Source organism: Chionomys nivalis, chromosome 2 (assembly GCF_950005125.1).
Source record: "Chionomys nivalis chromosome 2, mChiNiv1.1, whole genome shotgun sequence".
Lineage (NCBI taxonomy): Eukaryota > Metazoa > Chordata > Mammalia > Rodentia > Cricetidae > Chionomys > Chionomys nivalis.
Window position 1 is genome coordinate 72,259,595 of NC_080087.1, and position 17,744 is coordinate 72,277,338.

The 17,744-nt window shown below is 40.7% G+C and overlaps 1 non-coding gene across 1 annotated transcript; it reads right to left on the minus strand.

Moving 5' to 3' along the window:
* Window positions 1-239: 239 nt before the first annotated feature.
* Window positions 240-348, minus strand: LOC130870564 (U6 spliceosomal RNA). Its single transcript, XR_009056713.1, has one exon. It is a non-coding gene; the product is annotated as a U6 spliceosomal RNA (small nuclear RNA).
* Between the last annotated feature and the right edge of the window lie 17,396 nt (window positions 349-17,744).

Genomic DNA, 17,744 nt, shown 5'->3' on the forward strand with positions numbered 1-17,744 from the left:
AAGACTTATTTTTGACTGGGCTCAGACTTAGAAGTAGAAGCTCTCAGCAAGAACAGTTTATATTTCTTGGTGATCTGTTCCTGGCACTTTTTTTGGCTTCCTTCATCCTCTTGGCCAAAAGTTCAGCATATTCTGCTGCCTCCTCTCCATTTTACTTTGTTCATTGTTTCTTCAGAGCAACATTATGGCATCTGTGCTGCAGGACACATGGAGTAACAAGATGCTGAACCTTGGGCACTAAAAATATGGAATGCTTCTTGAATTTGAGTGCCATTCTTGCACAGGGGCCATGCTAGCTTTTTTTCTGTATCATTCCAGTTTTAGTACATGTGCTACCAAAGTGAGCACTATTTTACTAATTTTATTACATTTTCTTTATGCATGTGTGAGAGTGTGTGCATGTGCCACACTGTATGTGTGTGTGGATCAGAGGATAACTTGTGGGAGTTGGTGCTCTAATTCTACCATCTCTGTTCTGGGGATTGAACTCAGCTAGATCATCAAGGTGGGTCACAATCACTTTTACCCACAAAGCCATCTCATTAGAGTGGGTTCAAATTTTTTGCCTACTCTTTAATTTGGTTTTCTACCTATGGTGATTAGAATGGCCCCAATAGGCTCATATATTTGAATGTATGGTCTTTAGGGAGTGGTGGTACTTGACAAGAAGAATTAGGAGGTGCCAACTTGTTGGAGTAGGTGTGACCTTGATGGAGGAAATGTGTCACTGTACATGGGCTTTGAGGTTTCAGATGCTCAAATCAGGCCCAGCATCATCTCTCTCTTCCTGCTGCCTGTGGATCCAGATGTAGAACTGTTGCCTTCTCTAGCACCATGTCTGCCTGCATGTCGCCATGCTCACTGCCATGATGATAATGCACTAAACCTCTGAAACTGTAAGCCAGCCCCAATTAACTGCTTTCTTTTATAAGAGTTATCATGGTCACAGTGTCTCTTCACAGTGATAGAACAGTGACTAAGGCACTGCCATTTTCTTATTGCATTCTGTTAGTCCTTTACTATATATAATGTGTATGTTTATGAGCCATAAAAGTTCACACCCATTAAGAGAAAACACTCCCCAGTCAAAAATAATAATCTAAATATCTTGACTGGGCAGAGATTAACATTCCACTCAGGCTGGATCAATCACCAAGCCAAGGGGCACCTCCAGGAAGGTGGGCTCACCTTAAGAGGCACTAAAGAAATGGGCAGAATAATTAGTCCTCAAATGAGGTGCTGTGCTTTTCTTTCCCCAGCACTAGCATTGTAATGGGAGCTGCGGGCCTCTTCCCATAGCCCGGCTCCCTGCCACCCAGCTATTTTTACCCAAAATAACAACACACAAACTGTATTCATTTAAACACTGCTTGGCCCACTAGCTCTAGCCTCTTACGGGCTAATTCTCATATTTTGCCTAACCCATTTTTAGTAATCTGTGTAGCACCAGTCTTACCGGAAAAGATTTAGCATGTCTGACCTGGCGGGAGAGCTATCGAGTCTGAGCTCACTTCCTCTCCCTCCCAGCATTCTGTTCTGTTTACTCCACCCACCTGTGTTCTAACCTATGAGGGCCAAGCAGTTTCTTTATTTTTTAACCAATGACCTTCTTCCATCATTTTCCCTTTTTCTGTTTAAACAACAACAAAAAAAGGAAGGCTTTAACTTTAACATAGCAAAATTACATATACCAAAACAGTTATCAAGAATTACAATATTTACATCTATCTTATCTTTATCATAACTAAGGAAAACTATAACTAACTATATATTCTTCAACTCCATCAAAGACTCGAGAAGGATACAATATCTCCTAAGCAAACAAGAAATAAGCAACTTCCAAACTCTAGAAATGACAGAGACATTTCGCTGCCTAGACAGTCACCCAAAGTTCTTTTGTACCACTGGGGCATCCATCTTCAGCCTTCAGGCCCATAGTATCCAGAGACATTTCCATGAAGCAGGAAATTTCAAACTCAGTTCAGTCACTATCTGCCGTGTCCTGCAGAATGTCTCACAGACTCTTTCATGAATCAGGAACCCCGAAAGATCATCTCACCTTTAGGCAAGTTCAGCAGTCCTCTCTCTGCGGGTTCTTTGTGTTCAGATGAAGGCGAAGGCGTAAGTCACAAACAATCCCACGCTAGTTTGGAATTATGATTAATATAATGGTTATTTATTTAAAGGGGAAAAAACTTACAGATCACCGTCCCAGACAACAGCCCTCTGCGCAATCAGGAAGGGAGTCTAGTCGCCAGAAGTGGAACAGGAAGTAAGAGAGCGCAAGGAGGGAAGTGGCCACTTTTTTAAAGGGAGAGAGACCCCGCCCCAATGGGCTGGTATCTCAGACTATTGGCTGGAGGAGTGGAAGGACCTCCCGCAACACCTCCCCCTTTTGTTTAAGTAAAAAAGTCCTAAACCTACTACGGAATTATATACAATAAGTACAAATATCCTATTCTAACTAGCTTAAGTCTTATATAATATATAGCTTGGCCAAGTCATGAGTGGAAAGTAACTATATTTATATAGTCTTCATCCCCATCAAAGATCTGAGAAGGGAAATAATGTTACCTGAGTAATTAGGAAGTGCAATCAAACAACTTCCAAAACATGCAACAAATCACAGAGACAACTAGCTACCTGGGCAATCACCCAAGTTCACGTTTGCAGCGTTGAACCAACCAACTTTGGCTAAGGCCTAACATAACTGACATACCATTTTCAAAGGCAAGAAATTTGTCAAAACTATCTTACCCTGTCTTGGCAGGATATGACAGTCTTGTTTTTTCCATTCACAGATACTCTGTATTTCTGTCAGTGGTTGAGGTATGGGCACTTCTTTGCCAAAAGCCAGTTCAGCCAAGAAGAAAGGCTCCAGGTGGAGTGTCTTTGGTGCTCAACATTCTCTCAGGAATAGAACGGTGTTGCCAGGAGCAATTGTGTCTCACTACCACAAAACTCTGAGTTAGATTAAAGGCCATTTTCTACAGCTCTTTGAAGAGGTTGAAGATTATCTATCTATACTGAGTATAATCTCTATGTATCTAAAGAACCTGATTAGTCTAATTATAAATGACAAACTTAGAATACTATTGATCTATATAATTCTCAATACCTATCTAACTTAAAGACTAAGACAATAACTGACTGTGAAACAAATGAGGACAATGACCTCCTAATATAAACAATGTACAAATATACATTGCAGTATGGTAAATATATATCAATACACAAACAATATATAAGTATCTTAATCAGAGGTAGAAATGTACACTGCAATATGGTAAATATATACAAGATATATCAATACAATATTTGTCAATACATAAAAAATGTTTTAAACAGAGGTAGAAACATGCATGCATACAATAGTCAATATAATTTAACTTTGTATCAATATATAAGAATCGATACCAATATATTTGTCTCAAAACAATAACTCACAAGTACCAACAAGTACCAATCTATTATTCCATCATCCCATTATCCCTATTTTTTTTTTCAAAATAATCCCTGAGCTTATAAAATTCCTTCCCCAACCCTCAACCATATACCAATTATAATCAACCCCTAAATGATGTCCCTAAACCCAAGGGCAAACTTTACTGGGAGAGGAGACGTCGTGCTCTAGAGTTACTTCCAACTGTCATGGGGGCGACATTCTTTCTGGGGGATCCTGTGAAAGTAAAATGATGGTTAAATTTCAAGATCAATGTCTTTTAAAATTACAAATAGTCTCTGAGTATTTTGTGCAGGTCTGACCAGAATGTTGCATAAGATGTGCACTGTTTCAGCTAACCAAGTTGGAACTGTCTTGTGCAGCTGGTACCCAAAACAGGTCTTGTAGTAGCGCTATCAGTATCATGACATCGTATCAACCAGGTGGAGTTGTTGTTATGGGGCCCCATCTTCTTCCTGGAAACTTCAAATGTCACTTCAGGAAAAACTCATTGTTCATTGTGAAAAAACTTAAAAACTTAAAAAACTTAAACATTAATCATATAGACATATATATATATATTCAATGAAAGGCATGATAGATATATTCAATGAAAAGTATGATAGATAGGAAGCAAAGCAAAGATGTTTTCTAAACTCATATTTCTTTCTGTCCCCTATCATGGCTCTTGACATGAGACAGAAACTCCAGAAACTCTGGGTTTTTCTCTTACCAACAGGCTTGGAATTGGAGAGGGACTGAGCCAGAGTTCAACTTCAAAACCAGCTCTATAAATTTAGAAATATGGTTTAGTATATTTTACTTACATAACCTATTCAGTTTTCTTGATAGTTCCTATTGGGCAGGTATTTTTCCATCTGTCAGTATCCAAACATCCAGGGTCCCTTGAATTTTTCAAAGATGAGTGTTTTCCTGTGGAGATAAGAACAGAACCCTGCCCCCATTCTATATGTTTTTCTTACCACCTGTATGAATATCATCATTGTGGATGAGTTGTCATTTTTCCTTTCCAAGAGGTTTCTCCTCTTCAAAGCGAACCTTTATTAATCTTGATGGTATCCACAATTTCTTCTCCTGTGGAAACAAGAGCAAAACCTCTTCCCCAACGTAGCACATCTCCTGGCTTCCATTGAGAGGTCAACATATCTTTGAAATAAATTGGTTGATTTAGTTCAGCAGACTTTTCCATTATCCAATGTCTTTCTGCTGCTGTCGTTCCTTTCTCATTAGCGTTAAGAAAATTCAAGGTCAATAAAGCATTATGTAATCTATTTCTGGGGGTATTTTCGGTCCCTTTCTGTTTGTTCAGCATATCCTTTATAGTACGATTTGATCTTTCTATAACGGCCTGACCTGTGGGATTATGTGGTCTACCTGTAATGTGTTTTATATTATAATAAGCAAAAAAGAGTTTCATTTTCTTAGATACATATGCTCGACCATTGTCTGTCTTTATATGTGCAGGTATACCCATGATGGCCATAACCTCCAATAGATGTGTGATTACTGAATCAGCCTTTTCTGAGCTCAGGGCAGTAGCCCATTGAAAACCTGAATACGTATCTATGGTGTGATGTACATATTTTAATTTACCAAATTCCATAAAGTGGAACACATCCATCTGCCAGATTTCATTTCTCTTAGTACCCTTTGGGTTACTCCCTGCAGGCAACAGTGTTTGATTATAGAAAGAACAAGTAGGACATCTCTTTATAATGTCCTTAGCTTGTTGCCATGTAATGGAAAATTCTTTCTTTAGGCCTTTACTATTGACATGATGCTTTTTATGAAATTCTGAGGCCTGCAACACACTTCCAATTAATAATTGATCAGCATTAATTGTGCTAGAGGACCAGGCAGACCTGTATGGGACCGGATGTGTGTTATGTACATCAGACAAAGCCTATTCCTGATTATGTCTTGTACCTGGATAAACAATGAAGTCAACTCTGTGTCATCTGGTATAAATTCAGCAGTTTCAATATGCAAGATAACTCTTTCTACATATTGTGAATCTGTAACTATATTAAGAGGTTCTTTAAAATTCCTTAGCACCATAAGAATGGCATATAATTCTGCCTTCTGGACAGAATTATGAGGGCTTTTTTCCACCTTACTCAGTTCATCTGACTTATAACCTGCTTTCCCTGATTTATTTGCATCAGTATAGAATGTACGGGCTCCAGTTATTGGAGCATCAAGTCCAATTCTAGGAAGAATCTAAGAAGTTCTCTTTATGAGGTTAAGTCTACCACTTTTGGGATAGTTGCTATTAATTTCTCCCAAAACATTAGCACAAGCTCTTTGCCATGGTTCATTGTCTTCCCATAACTTTTTTATTTCTTCAGTAGTAAAAGGCACTATAATTTCTGCTGGGTCTATACTTGCTAGTTGATGAAGTCTCAGCTTACCTTTTATAATTAATTCAGAGACTTTTTCCACATAAGTTTTTAATTTTTTACTTGGTTTATTAGGTATAAATATCCACTCTAAAATAATATCTTCCCTCTGCATTAGAATCCCTGTAGGAGAAATTCTGGAAGGCAATATGACTAGGATGCAGCTAAGATTTGGGTTCACCTTATCCACATGTGCCTCCTGTAATTTTTCCTCAATCATTGTCAGTTCCTTTTCTGCTTCAGCTGTCAGTTTTCTTGGACTATTCAAATCTTTATCACCATCTAAGGTTTTGTTTAAATGAACTATTAGATCAGGTGTTATCCCAACAGCTGGTCGTAGACTGGAAATGTCTCCTAACAATCTTTGGAAGTCATTAAGAGTCTTTAACCGGTCTCTCCTAATTTGTGCCTTTTGCGTTTTAATTTTCTCTCACCCTATTCTGTAACCTAGGTAATTAATAGAATTTCCTCTTTGAATCTTTTCAGGGGCAATTTGTAATCCCCACCTAGGCAAGGCTTTCTTTACTTCTTCAAACATCCTTTCTAAAGTATCTTTATTTGAATCAGATAACAAGATGCCATCCATGTAATGATAAATTATGGACATGGGGAATTGTTTACGAATTATTTCCAATGGCTTACTTACAAAATATTGGCACAATGTAGGACTATTGAGCATATCCTGTGGGAGGAGAGTCCATTGATATCTCCTATTAGGCTGAGAATTATTATAAGTAGGCACTGTGAAGGCAAATTTTTCTCTATCCTTGTCTTGTAACGGTATAGTGAAAAAACAATCTTTCAAATCATTAACTATAAGAGGCCTCCTTTTGGTAATAGAGAAGGCAAAGGAATTCCAGATTGTAGTGGGCCCATAGGTTGAATTACCTTGTTGACAGCTCTTAAATCTGTCACCATTCTCCATTTACCGGATTTCTTTTTTACAACAAACACAGGAGAATTCCAATTGCTGGTTGATTCTTCAGTATGGTGAGCATCTAGTTGCTCTTGCACCAGCTGTTCCAATGCCTGTAATTTATCTTCAGCTAGAGGCCACTGTTTGATCCATATTGGCTTCTCAGCCATTTTAAAGGTAGGGTTGTTGGTACCTCTAAAAGTTTGGTATTTGCTGTATGTTCTTGTACAGCCTAAATGGCTGGTGACCTTTTTCCATAATACCTCATCATATTCTTCCCAGAATTATGAGTTCCTGGAACTACAGGAATGTTAATCTGGGTATTCCATTGCTATAGCAGGTCACGGCCCCATAAATTTATTGCAATATTGGCTATATATGGCCTTAGTCTTCCTATTTGCCCTTCGGGCCCTATGCATTCAATCCGTCTTGTGCTTTGTTTTACACAAGATAGGGTTCCAATTCCCAGGAACTGAACATCTACCTCTTGAAGAGGCCAATTCAGATGCCAAGATTCTGGAGTAACGATACTTACGTCCGCACCTGTGTCTAATAAGCCTTCAAAAGTGCCATTTATACAGACTCAGCTTTGGTCTTTGATCGTTAATAGAAGTCAGCCAAAATATACGTTTACTCTGTCCTACTGGGTTTTTTTACTCATCCTCCATGCGTAATTCATCATTTAGACCAGTATTACTTTTCACAGCAGAAATTGGAGCTTTTAATTTTCTTGGTGAGGGACGTTCTCCACTGTGACTGGGAATGACTGGGCCACTGTTGGCTTGGGGGCCTGCGAGAGGCCCCTCAAGGAGTTTCCCAATGATATCGGGTTGCCCTGTCTGTCTGTTGTTGACCTGCATTCGTTGGACCAATGCCAGCCTTTACCGTATCTCCTACATATACCTGAAAGCCAAGGTCTCCTATTTTTTTCATTCCCAGAAGAGATATTATTCCTAGAAATTCTTTGCCTGCAATACCTTTTCAGATGTCCTAATTTACCACAATTAAAACACCTGGCAGTTTGATGTCTCCTCATTGCTTTGGAAATTGCTTCTCCTATCCAAGATTCATCATTATAGCTAAATGTCTCAATATTCATTGTATGCTGAATCCATTCATCCGTAGGTGCTGATCTAAACTTTAAAGGGCCTATTATCTTTTTGCATTCTATATTTGCATTCTCAAAAGCCAGAGATTCAAGAAGTATTCGTCTAGCTTCTGGGTCTGTTACCCCTATGTCCAGAGCCTTAATTAATCTTTGCAAAAAGTCAATAAAGGGTTCTCTCTGTCCCTGCATGATTCTGGTATATGATTCAACCCTTTTTGCTGGATCTTGTAGCCTATTCCAAGCACTTAAAGCTCCTTGGTGACATAGACACAGTACTTCATCATCATAAAGAGCTTGGACCTGTGGATCAGCATATTCTCCTGCACCAAGAATTTGATCTTGGGAAACCTCCACACCTTTTGCTCTTCCTTGCTGTTCCATATGTTTGGATTCTTCTCTGAAATAGATTCCAAACATCAAGGAAGGTCCATTATCTAAAACTGCAGACACTAACTGATGGAAATCATGGGGGGTAGCTCTAGCATTAGAAGCCCAAGTCCTTATCATTTCCTTAACATATGCAGAGTGCAAGCCAAAATTAACAATAGCTTGCTTAATTTCTTTTAGATCATTCATTGCTATTGGCATTCATCTAGCTTCTCTGACTTCCTTTGAGCCTTAGAAGTTGATGCTTTGTCAGAATGAATTACAGGGTATGTCGCTAAAACCCTGGGTAAGCCAGTTCTAATAGCTGGTGGTGGCATTGTATCCTGTCCTTGTGCCTTCTTACTCTGTTCATCTGCTCCAATAATTTCTTCAATCATTTCAAGTCTTTTTTATTATTGTCTCTCTTAAATCCTGAATCTCCTGACCTGCATGTGTTTCTAGTGATTTCACTGAGGTATCAATTTTTTGGTCCCCATTCTGCACCTGTGATTCCAAAGCTTTTGAATCCTGAATCTCCTGACCTGCATGAGTTTCCAGTAAAGATTGTATGGTTCTTAGGAGTGCCATATTCTTCCTAAATGATAGAATATGCAAAAGAATACTGAAACCTAGTAACCAGTAAATTAAGTTATCCCCATAGTCATATAAACCTTGCATGATATAACCTATTGTTTTGGTAACCAAAACAGTAAAATTCGTGTTGGAAATGAAAACTGCCATATTACCTATTATCCAGCAGGTGGCGCTGTTGCCAAGTCGTGACGAAAACGGGGTCCTGTTTCAGTGTCCGCCTAGTATTTGTTAAAAACTGGGAAATGCAAGTTGCTCAACAAAGTAAATGTAATTAAATCAATTCCGTACATGGAACCATAAACCCAGAATCCAGGGATAGAGAAGAGTAACCTGGAAGCCGTGTATGCCTCCACGTGACAGAGTCGTCCCGAGGGGTTGCAGCTTTCGGCAACCGGTAACCACGTGCTCTGGTTCGTGCAGCTTAAGAGCTGCGCTTGCAAGGGAGATTTGAAAACAACTCAGAAAAGAGCAAACCACGCGGACAGAGACTATGCGGGCCTGTGGAGTTTAAATCCACGTGGGGAGGCAAATGATAGGCTGCATGGGGACTTGAAGTCAATCTGAGGTGTCTAAAGGGAAAATATAAAGAACTGCAGCAAGAAAAGCCACTGCGTGATGATTTATGTTAAACTGCTGGCTCCACGCACAAGGCACAGGTCGCAAGGCACAGGCTGTGGCTGAACTGGTAGCAGGAAGCCGAGTGGGGGAAGGAGGGGGTCCTAAAACCAAACGTTGGGTGCCAGATGAAGGCAAAGGCATAAGTCACAAACAATCCCACACTAGTTTGGAATTATGATTAATATAATGGTTATTTATTTAAAGGGGAAAAAACTTACAGATCACCATCCCAGACAACAGCCCTCTGCGCAATCAGGAAGGGAGTCTAGTCGCCGGAAGCGGAGCAGGAAGTAAGAGAGCACAAGGAGGGAAGTGGTCGCTTTTTTAAAGGGAGAGAGACTCCGCCTCAATGGGCTGGTATCTCAAACTATTGGCTGGAGGAGTGGAAGGACCTCCCGCAACATAGCATTGCAGCTTACAAGGCTGCAACCATGCCATTTCAGAGGTCTGCCTGCTTTAAAAATGGAACTTTTCCTTTTCTTCTGTCTCTTTTCTAAGCAAGCTTCCTTTAACACTTTGGACTCCCAACATTTTCAGCTTTCTTTGTCTCTGAAGTCTCTCTTCCAACTCTGTGGCTACTTGTCCACCATATGTCTAGACACCATATGTCTAGACACCATAGGTCTAGAAGGGTGTGCTCTTGTTTGTTTGACGTCTTTCCTCCATTCTCCTACATGAAGGTGTTAAGGGTTGCACCTTGCCTGCTCTGGGGTTTTCTTTAAACTCTGACAAAATTTCCCTTGAACTTCTAGTTTAGTTCATTCTTAAATTATTTTATTAGTAAAATTAAGAACCCCAGGACCCCAATTGTGTGGGTTGGATATGAAGTTCAGCATGGTAACATGCCCTTGAGGGACTTTCCTGCAAAGGACATAGCCTGAATGGTAGTTTTAAAATTCTGCTTGAATTATAATGTAGAGACCCAACAATGAGTCGATGTGTATGGAGTGAACTTAGAGAGTCTTACAACTGATGTGGTAAAAATAACAGAAATAACACAATGGCAATAGTGAACACACAGTGTTTATCTGTGCCCCATTTATATCTATAACAATATAATAATAATAATCCGCCATCTATCATTTACTATTTATCTTCCTATCTTCTATCTGTCTACTATCTTCTGTTTATCAGTCTATCTATATTCTATACATTCTCTGACCTGGGGTTTTCTTTTAAACTCTAATACTTTTTTTATTTATGCACCATTTATCCAACTTCTAGCTATATATCTACCTATCATTAATCTGTCTTCTATCTTTCTGTGTATCATCTATCTGCATCCTAGTAACTTCTGTATACTAGTCTATATCTGTCTACAGCCTATTCCTTTATTTGCCTTTCTATCTATATTCTACATATTTATCTATCTTTTATTTCTAGCTCCTATTTATCTGCTATCTAACTATGTATCATCTATGTTTTTACCTATCTTTGACATATCAACCAATATGTATATGTTTATCTATCTTTATATATTTATCAATCACCTGCCATTTGTATGCCTATTTTCTGTATCGTATTTATTTATCTCTGTCTATTTATCCTTCTGTCTGGCATCTATATATTCCCTACCACCTATCTTTTATCTATATATCACATATATATCTATATTTATCAGTCTATCCAACTATTTGTTCTTTTTTGATCTTCTCTCACCTATACTTTTTAATATGTATCAATCTTATTTTTTATCTGCCTATTATATATATATGTAATATATATATTTGTCTGCCTGCCTCTCTATCTTCTATCTATCTATCTATCTATCTATCTATCTATCTATCTATATATATATATATATTCTATCTATTTATCTATCTATCTAACTTTTTATCTATCATCTATGTATGCGGCATGTATGTATGTATCTGTCTATCTTTTATATATCTATCCACTACCTATTATCTATTCTTTATCTATCTACCTTTTATCAATTTATTTGTATTCTACCTACTTATCTATCTTCTATGTATGTATATGTTATGTATGTATGAATATCTATCTATCTGCATCATGCTATGACTTTTCTGCCCATCAGTCATTACACATCTGATGGAAGAAGGTCATTGGTTAAAAAATAAAGAAACTACTTGGCCCTCATAGGTTAGAACATAGGTGGGTGGAGTAAACAGAACAGAATGCTGGGAAGAAGAGGAAGTGAGCTCAGACTCAATAGCTCCCCTCTCTGGGGCAGACACGATGAAGCTCCGACCCAGGATGGATGTAGGCTAGAATCTTCCCGGTAAGCGCACCTTGGGGTGCTACACAGATTATTAGAAATGGGCTAAATTAATACGTGAGAATTAGCCTAGAAGAGGCTAGATATAATGGGCCAGGCAGTGTTTAAAAGAATATAATTTGTGTGTTGTTATTTCTGGGCATAAGCTAGCCAGGCGACCAGGAGCTGGGGCGCCAGGAACACAGCCCGCAGCTCCTACTACACACATCTCCTTTTATCCTAACAAAATCTCAATGACATAGGTTCTACATATTCCACTTTTACAGGTGAGGAAGCTGAGACAAGACAGTTTGTGTGTGTGTGGGGGGGGGACAAAGCCTCAAAGTTAGCATTGGGAAAGCCAGGATTTGAATTTGAACTCATTCATGTGACTCTACCTTTAGTCATCGTGGTTTAGTGCTAGGTGTGAGCTTTGTGCTTTTATCCTGAGTACATTCATGGATAATAATAACATTTATTTGTGCAGAAAAAAACATTGAAGGAAGATTTGGAGACATACGGGCCTGTTTCTGTCTCCATGTGTTTGTTATGAGACGTCAGACTTTTGTTTGGAAATTCTGGGTAGGTTTAAAAACCAGGAGAAGTTGATCACAGGAGAAGATAGATATGTGGGAACATATACAGACAGACAGACAGATGGATATTCAGAGAAGCTATGAGTAGAACATCAATAGTAACTAAAGTCACAGAACTGAGAGTTGGTAGTGTGTGTATTTGTGTGTGTCCAAGAAATCATTTCAACTCCAGTGTAACGTCTTCAGCCTTGACTCCTGGGTTGACTATCATATCCAGCATCTGTGGAGAGGTGAGATAACTCACAGAACACAACACAAACACCCTGAACTGATTGCAGCCAACGTCAAACTGCTCTCTAAAGCCCCGAATGCCCCTGGAGATTCTTCTCACCTGCGATCACAAGTTGGAAATTCCAAGAGCCTAACTCAGTTTAGATGAACACAACAAAGCACTCTCCCAAGGCTAATTAAGTTGAAACTCCTGATGGCTTCCCAAGGGTGAGAATTCCGCTAACCCTGGAGCGCCCAGCAAGGTCTCCTCCCCACAGGACGGGAGTAATTGGCTTCCCGTTTCATCTGGGGTAGCCTCTAGAGATGAGAGCGCTGTGCTTGTTAGGAGCAGACAAGCCCAGGCTGGTCTGGGAATCACAAATAAACTTTTTGACTGCCTAAACTCATTAACAAAGAAGCTGATGGTGGCTGAGACCTCTCCTGGGGACAATAAGTTTGTCTCCGTGCTGAGGGAATGCACCCTGGAGGTGCCAGGAAGGAAAAGACTTTTGGCACAGCCATGCATGACTTGGTTCCATGAGAGCCTAGCTTGCCTTCTTTGAAATGTGAGTGTGGGTGAATACGGTGCTGCCACTCCTCTCTTTGAGTCTTCAGCACCTGAAACAGTGCATTGCTTGCAGCACACTGGGGAAGACAGGTGGGAAGTGACTGATAGTGCTGAGCAATTGAAAGGACTCACATGGATATTTTCTTGGCGGTAGTAGTTCCCAATTTGAGATGACTCAGTTCATCAGGAGACCATTGGCAATGCCTGAGGATGTTTTTGATTGCCACATTGGATGGGGGATACTGAGATCCAGTGTGTAGAAACCAGGGATTCTGCTTAGCATCCTGAAAGCACACAGGGCAGCCTCTCACTGAAATAAATGATCAGATCCCCAAATGCCATAGTTAAGACGCATTGTCTTACAGATTCCTTACTGTCCTACTCTACCCAAAAGTAACTTATGGAAGGAAAGGATTTATTTTGCTTATACTTTCTGGGCACAGTCCATCATTAATGGAAGTGAGATCAGGAACTCAAGGTGGGAACTGAAAGACACGGGCCTACCTGCTATTCCATGAGGCGTTGCCTCTGACCAGGGAACTCACTCATGGTCAAGGAAATACAACAGAAGCCACGGAGGAATCCTACTTGCTGGATTGCTCATAGACTCATCTTCATTAGCCTTCTAATACAGTCTAGGACCAATTGTCCATTGGAATGGGGAATAGCGCCACCCACAGTGGGCTAGAGCCCTCTACACCACTTAATAATCAAGACAGTCTCTTCACAGCCATGCCCCCACACCACTCTGATCTGGATAGCATCTCTATCGACACTCCTTTCTCCGGTCACTTAAGGCTGTGTCAAGTCGACAACTCAAACTAAGACAATAACCCACTTCCGTCTTCTGCGCTCTCAATGCACAAGGAGGAGTAGGGGACCTGGAAGATGACTCGGTGGACAATGTGCCTGTTGCACAAGCATAGGACCCCGGTTAATCCTCAACACCCGGGTAAAAAGCCACGTGCGGTGGTTTGTGCCTGTAGCTCCAGTCCCAGAGGACAGAGACAGGTGGACCTCTGGGGCTTCTGGCCACCCAGTCTAGAAGAAACAGAGCTCAGGTACAGTGAGAGCCTCCATCTCAAATAGTAATGTGGAGAGCAGTAGAGAAAGACTCGGAGAGATGTTCTGTTTCTGTGTTTGTCGAGACAGGGTTTCTCTGTATAGCAGCTCTGGCTGACCCCAAGCTCACAGAGACCCACCTGCTATATTTCCTGAGTGCTGAGATTAAAAGTGTGCACCACCATGCCCAGAAAACTCAAATATCAACCTTTGGCAACACACACACACACACATGAAGCATACACAAATATACATGTGTATATATATACACATATAACACAAAAGAGAAGAGAGAGAGACAGAGAGACAGTGGAGATTGAGAAGATGAACAAAGGGTCTTGCAGATGGCTTGGTCAGTAAGTGTCTGCCATGTAAGCATGGAAATCTGAGCTACCTCCCCAGCGCCATTGTGAAAAGAAGACCACAGCAGCGAGCACTTGCAATCTCCATGTTCAGAAATCAGAGACAGGAGGATTCCTGGAGAAGGCTGGCTGGTCAGTCTAGATGAATCAGTGACCTCAGGGCTTAGTGGGAGGCCTTGTCTCAAAAATCTAAGGTGGAAAGCAAGTGGGGAAGACAGTCAGGGACTGGAGAGAGGGCTCAGGGACTAAAAGCATTTCTGCTTTTGAAGAAGACCCAACTTCAACTCCCATCACAAACATCGTGTGACTCACATCCACCTGTAACTCTAACTACAGGAGATCTGATGTTTTCTTCTGGCCTCTGCAGGTACTGCACACATGTATGTATACACACACACACACACACACACAATAAAAATATTTTAAAAAGATACTAAATGTCACCTCTGGCTTCCATGCACACATGTTCACATGTACCCACATGCATACATAAAATATGTACACATGCAAATCAGTGAAAGGGAAACAAATCTTTCCGACAACAGGGACCAGCCTGGAGAAGATTGTGTTAAGTGAAATAAGCAAGGCACAAAAAGACAAATTTGACACAATATTATTCCTATGTGCAATATTTGCTTTTAAAGTTGAGATTACAGGAACAAGGCCTGGGATACTGGCAACGGGCTGAGTGACATCTGTCAAAGGGTACAAAATTTTAGTTATAAGATTTTAAAAGTTCTGGGACTCTAATACATAGCACAGCAGCTATGGTTCATAATGTTCTAGTTTGTATTTGATGTTTTCCCAAAGGATAGATCTGAAGCATACTTGGCACAATCTCATTCCAATAATGCTACAAAACCAGACAAATTGCATTAGAGAAACATCTTATAATCTACCTGAACAGTGTTCCTCAAACTGGTCAAGGTCACTCAAAAAAAAAATTCTGGAACATCTCATAGCCGTAAAGAGCCCAAGGAGATGTGATGATGTCTAACTATCACCGGGTGTTCTGGCTGAGATACTGGAGCAGAAGGACATGAGGTAAGAACAAGGAAAGGTAGCTTAATGTCAGTGTTGTTACTGATTACAGTTAATGTGCTGTGCATGGTGGGATACCATACATACAGGGGTGCAGTCCGTACCATCTTCACAATCCTCCGTTAACCTGAAATTCTTCTTCAAATAAGTTTCAGCTCTAGAAAGAGGGGAGTAGGATGCAGGTGCTGTGAGGGGGGCAGGGGAAATTAGAGTGGGTGGGATTTAACTGGGGATGTGGAGTGTCCTTCTGAATGACCTTGTCCCGCTCTTCAGGCTGCTACTGCCCAATGGGAACTTGAGCGCCATCTTTAAAAGGCCACTGTCATTCTGTCAGGGTAGGTGCTTCGGGATGGTGGTAAGACAGGTGCATCCCGTGGACACAAGACCTCAGCAAGTACAAGTGTCTGCTGTGCAAATGTGGAAACCAGAGTTTGGATCCCCGGAACCCACATAAAAGCTGTGTGAGTGTGGCAGCCAGCCAATAATCCCAGCATGGAGGAAGCAGATATCCCCAGAGCAGGCTGACAAGGCATCCCAGTACAGCTGGGGATCTCTGTGTTTGGTGAGAGACCTTGCCTGGATGTATAAAGTGGAGAGTCATTGGGGCTGCTGCAGAGATGGTTCAGTGGTTAACAGCCTGTTCTATTCTAGTAGAGGATCCAAGTTCGGTTCCCAGCACCTGTGTTGGTTTATAGTTCACTGGCAGCCACCTACAATTCTCACCCTAGGGGAATCTGATGCCTTCTTCTGGCTTTTCTGGGAAGTTGTACGCATGTGCTCATACCTGCTTATTGGCACACATGCATACACAAAAATGAATCTACAGAAAGGTAGATTACAATGAAGGAATTTGTGTTGACTGCATTTACATCAACTTGACACAAGCTAGAGTTAGCTGGGCAGAGGGAACTCAACTGAGAAAATGCCATCACCAGATTGGCCTATGAGAAACTCTCTGGTGTGTTTTCTTGACTGACGATTGATGGTCTGGGCGACCCTGGAGTGGTGGTCCTGGACGCTCTAAAAAAGCAGACTGAGCAAGTCATAAGGAATAAGTCAATAATGAACAGTCTCATACGATGTCTGCATCAGTTCCTGCTTCCAGAGTCCTGATGTGGGTGCCCTTCTGTATATGTGTTGCTTTTATCCGATAATGAATAAAGCTGCTTCGGTCAGTGGCTTAGCAGAGAAAAGCCACGTGGGAAATCCAAACAGAAATATAGAGAGAAAGTAGGTGGAGTCAGGGAGATGCCATGTAGCTGCCAAAAGAGACAGACTCCCTGGAATCTTACCAGTAGACCACAGCCTCATGGTGATACATAGATTAATAAAAATGGATCAATTTAAGATGTAAGAGTTAGTATTAAGAAGCCTGAGTTAATAGGCCAAACAATATTGTAATTAATATAGTTTCTGTGGGATTATGCTGGTTTGAGCAGTCGGGAAATGAACAAGCAGTCTCCGTTTACAGATTGCTGCCCTGAGTTCCTGCCCTGATAGCCCCCAGTGATGGACTATTGCTTGGATTAAAGATTAAATCAATCCTTTCCTCCCCAAATTGCTTATGGTCATGATATTTTATCACAGCAATAGAACCCTAACTAAGCACTTGATATCAACATCAACCTTCACATGCACGTGTACCTGTACCAATATGTGAACACACATGCACACTTGTGCATAATCCACATGTATATGCATATGCAAAAGCTCACAATGTGATACATTCTATGTCAAAAGCAAAGTCAGGGTTGTAGTTGGGGAATTAAAACTGCTCATAATAGAATAAAGCAAGAAAGGACAAGTTTGTGAACTTTGACCATGGTGAACACACTTCACCTTGTATCTGGACCATAATAAATAAAGTGGGTAAGATCATAGCACTTCAGTTATCTATGCTATTACATCAAAGAGACAATAAACAGGAGAACCAATAATGTAGTGGGAGCAGCGGCGGGCTGCATTCCACCCGGCTCCCAGCCGCCAGGCTAGCTTATGCCCCGAAATAATTACCTGGAAACTGTATTTTTTTAAACACTGCCTAGCCCATTAGTTCCAGCCTCTTATTGGCTAGCTCTTACATATTGATCTAACCCATTTCTAATATTCTGAGTAGCACCATTAGCTGGCTTACCAGGAAAGATCTTAACCTGCGTCTGCCTGGAGTGGGAGAATCATGGCGACTGTCTGACTTGGCTTCTTTTTCCCAGCATTCTGTTT